Below are 4,821 nucleotides of genomic sequence, written 5' to 3'. Positions count from 1 at the left end.
ATTCACAGCAGAAACCGGAATGGCCAATAAACAGTGAAAAGCTGGGCAATTCCTCTATCGACTAGGGAAATGCAGGTTAAAATCACAATGAGGATGAAGAAAAATCGCCAAGTCTGCTGGTACCAAGAGACGGACACTCTCCTCCCCCGTTAGGAGGCTGTGTGCCAGTGGAACAACAGTCCAGAGCAGTCTGGCAGGTGCCAAAGCTGAAGCAACCAACAGCGTGAGGCCAGCAAGCCCACTTCTATTTAAACACTCAGAAGCTCTCACACAGGAACAAGGAGACACGTTCCAGAATGTTCGCCGCATCGTGGTTTATAACAGAGAAAAGCTGGAAACTACCTAAATATATTCGCACAGGAAGATATCGTAGAGAAATCAAAATAAATGAACGGGGGCTAAATGCACCAATGTGGGGAAAGAGAAAATCTTTCAGAAAACATTCAGTCTTTATAGAAGATGACTGGGGCCGTGATACAAATCTCAGAACATTTCAAAGAATTTAAATAATGCAGAAAATGTTCTGAGACTACAATGCAACTAAGGTAAAAATCAATGGTGATGGAGGAATTCCCTGGAGGTTCAGGGTTAAGAATCAGTTTCCACCCCAGGGAGCAGGGTGGGGGTAGGGGTGGGTGTTCCCACTCCTATTGAGGGGAGGGGAACTGGCGAACTAAGATCACACAAGTGGTCAAAAGAAAAAAAAATTTCAAATCAATGGGTAAGGGAGTTGCCTTCTGTTTGTTTTTTACTTTTTGGCATTCCAGCTGAACTATTTCAAATCCTAAAAGATGATGCTGTGAAAGTGCTGCACTCAATATGCCAGCAAATTTGGAAAACTCAACAGTGGCCACAGGACTGGAAAAGGTCAGTTTTCATTCCAATCCCAAAGAAAGGCAATGCCAAAGAATGTTCAGACTACCATGCAATTGTGCTCATTTCACATGCTAGCAAAGTAATGCTCAAACCCCTTCAAGCTAGGCTTCAACAGTATGTGAACTGAGAACGTCCAGATGTACTAGCTGGATTTAGAAAAGGCAGAGGAACCAGAGATCAAATTGCCAATATCCACTGGATCCTAGAAAAAGCAAGGGAATTCCAGAAAAACATCTCCTTCTGCTCCATTGACTATGCTAAAGACTGTGACTGTGTGGACCACAATAAACTGTGGAAAATTCTTAAAGAGATGGGAATACCAGACCACCTTATCTGTCTCCTAAGAAACCTGTAGCCTGATCAAGAAGCAACAGTTAGAACTGGACATGGACAGACTGGTTCTGAATTGGGAAAGGGGTACATCAAGGCTGTATATTGTCACCCTGTTTATTTAACTTCTATGCAGAGTATATCATGAGAAATGCTGGGCTGGATAAATTTCAAGCTGGAAACAAGATTGCTGGGAGAAATATCAATAACATCAGATACACAGTCTGCAAGATTAACCAGCCTGATCTACTTAAAAAAAAAAAAAAAACCTGTAAATATACAGTGGAACTATTATGTAACCTCGTTCTGTATTTTCCAAGTCTCCTGTAAATGTGTTATGCTTTCATAATTCAAAAAGAAAATAAAAATTAACCTGCCTGTACACTTCAAAAGTGCCAATATCACAAAAAACAAATTCAATCTGAGAAATCATCCTAGAATGAGAGGCCCACAGCGACATGTTTGCAACCCATCTGTGTAGTTCAGGTTCAAGGGGACCTCAGGTGGAGTTCAACATTCAGTTCTGAGCTGGAGAAGCTTCAACTAAGGCCTGCTCCCTGCTCAAAACTGAGGGTTCATGGTTGATTCCCCCACAAGCTGAAATCAAGATTGCTGGGAGAAATATCAATAACCTCAGATATGCAGATGATACCACCCTTACGGCAGAAAGTGAAGAACTAAAGAGCCTCTTGATGAAAGTTCTTTAAGAGGAGGCTTAAAATTCAACATTCAGAAAACCAAGATCATAGCATCGGGTCCTATTACTTCATGGCAAATACATGGGGAAACAATGGAAATAGCGACAGCCTTTATTTTGCGGGGGGCTCCAAAATCACTGCAGATGGTGACTTCAGCCATGAAATTAAAAGATGCTTACTCCTTGGAAGGAAAGTTATGACCAACCTAGACAGCATATTAAAAAGCAGAGATGTGACTTTGCCAACAAAGGTCTGTCTAGTCATAGCCACGGTTTTTCCAGTAGTCATGTATGGGTGTGAGAGTTGGACTGTAAAGAAAGCTGAGCACTGAAGAATTGATGCTTTTGAACTGTGGTGTTGGAGAAGACTCTTGAGGGTCCCTTGGACTGCAAGGAGATCCAACCAGTCCATCCTAAAGGAGATCAGTCCTTGTATTCATTGGAAGGACTGATGTTCAAGCTGAAAGTCCAGTACTTTAGCCACATGATGCAAAGAGCTGACTCCTTGGAAAAGACCATGATGCTGGGAAAGATTGAAGGCGGGAGAAGGGGACGACAGAGGATAAGATGGTTGGATGGCATCACCGACTCGATGGACATGAGTTTGAGTAAATTCTGGGAGTTGGTGATGGACAGGGAAGCCTGGCGTGCTGCGTCCATAGGGTTGCAAAGAGTCAGATACAACTGAGTGACTGAACTGACTTCTGCGCCACCCCCCTTCCCACCCGCCCCCGCAACTGGAAAGGGAGACCCGAGACCTATGAGCTTTTGGAAGTCCAGGAGTGCACATACTGGACCTTGGCTCAGAGACCCGGGTTTTTCACCAGTGAACTGGAGGACATGGTAATGTTATGCCCAAGTCTCGAAATCTCCCAATGACCACCAGGGAGCCAGTATCCAATGCAAAAGCAAGAGAGTTTTTATTACCAAGCTTGAGCTGGGGCTCCCACCATTACCGACGCAGCAGCTAAGGAGAGGAGCCCCAAGTTTTGGGTTACACTGCTTATACAGGGAATATTCAGGTGAAAGGGTAACAAAGGGGGTGTTCAGGCTGAAGGACTACTGATTGGTTATCCTCTTCTATAGGGTTGTGTGTGGATTTCTGATTGGTTTTTTTACTTCCACGGTAGATCATTACTTCCAAGGTAAATCACAAATGTCACAATTGTAAATCATTACTTCCAAGGTAAATCACAAATTCTTGAACTTAAAGTCAGGAGGTTTAACCTAAGGGCTGATTGGCTTGTGCACAGTGGGGCAAGTTTAGGCAATATCCAAAGTGTAAGTCTGTTTGTCCGTTACCTTTGCAAAACGGAGTTCTTTTACAAGATGGAGTAGCTCAGGCTCTTCAGCATGGCTCTATCTGGCCCTGTCGCTGAGGTTCTTCCCAGCCCCATCTGAGAAGAACACGGTCAGCTGGGGCGGCCACTGGGCAAATCAGCGTATTTCCTGCGCGGGGCTGACTCCGCTGGCCCAGCCCTGTGCCCTGAAGAAGCTCTGTGGCTCTGGCTGCCTGGCCCTTCACGGCCTGGAGCCTTTGCCGCAGGTAGGCCAGGCAGGCTTGATGCCAGGCCAGGAGGGGCCAGAGTCCAGAGCAGGAGAAGCAGGTTCCCAGCCAGGCGCCCCGCCTGGGACCGGGGCTCAGGTTGGGCCCCCTCTGTTCCCCTGTGAACCTCAAAGCCCCTTCACCCTCCACCACTGCCTGGAGGAAAGGCCCAGAGACTGCCTCAGCCTCGTGCCTGTCCCCACACCCTCACCCGGGCCAGGAGCCAGGGCTGCCTTGTTGGAGGCGTTGTGGTGCCATCTGGACGCCTGTGGTGCCCCAGTCACTGAGAGAGATCGTCCTTCCCCAGCCTCCCAGGTGGCTCAACCGTGGCTGCTCCGGGGCAGGAGCCCTGAATCCCAGGCTGCTCCTCGCACCTTCAGCTTGTACCCCAACCCAGGGTCCCGCAGAGGGGTGCGCTGGCCGCTTACCTGGAGTAGGAGGAGGCGGAGCTCCGCAGACGCCGAGGCAGCAGCGAAGCGGTCGGTTCGCTCCTGGCGGCCGCGTCCGTGCGCCTGGGCATCTCGGGATCCCGGGATCCCGCACCTGTTACCACTCACGCCTCGCCCGCCTGCGCAGTGGGGGAAACACGCCGCCTCCGCTGCACCTCCCGGCCCCGCACGGCCAGGCTCCTCCATCCCGCGCACTTGGACCAGGCGCCCCGCCCCCAGGGAACGTGTGCCCAAAGAACCGCTCTCTCCCGCGGGAGCCTCGGCTCGGGCGCTGCCGGAGGGTCAAAAGCAAGGCCGGCCCTGGGCGCCCGGGGTCCGCGGGCTGGAGGCGGCCTCACCTGCACGGAATCCGCGGGCGGCGACGGCCCGCGTGGTTGGGCGCCCACTGCATGGTGGCTCCAAATGGATCATGTCCCCGTTCCCTCTGCCCTCCAGAGACCTCAAGTCTACGTCTCAGCCCTTCCCGCTCGGCTGCGGCGGGCTGTCCCCACCTCCTCTGAAGCTCTCTTTGCGGGCTCTTCTCACACCCACCCCAACCCCCTTTTCCGTCTTCTCCAGCAGCTCCACTCTCTTCTCTGCCTTGGGCCACAGCGGTGATGGTCGCGTGCTCCCCTCGATCCCCGCAGAGGCTCTTCCGTTCCAACGCCAGCCCCGCAGCACCGGGACTGAAAACCCAACTCTCCTAAAACCCGTTTCCTTGCTGAGTTTATGATTAACCCCTCTCCAAAACTTTGCGCTTCCCTAGCGGCTCAGACGGTAATGAACCTGCCTGCAATGCAGGAGTTCCTGGTTCGATTCAGCCGCCCCCCCCCCTCACATACACACTCACACAGGGTGGGGGTTTGTAGAGAGCAGGCTAAAGGACCATCGTTCCCTCCCCAGCAGCACTCAGGCAAGGACACAAGGGTCAGGGGACAGGTATG

The sequence above is a fragment of the Capricornis sumatraensis genome, chromosome 17 (assembly GCF_032405125.1).
Source record: "Capricornis sumatraensis isolate serow.1 chromosome 17, serow.2, whole genome shotgun sequence".
Taxonomy (NCBI): Eukaryota; Metazoa; Chordata; class Mammalia; order Artiodactyla; family Bovidae; genus Capricornis; species Capricornis sumatraensis.
The sequence above is the reverse complement of the archived record's forward strand: the minus strand, read 5'-3'. Positions refer to the sequence as shown.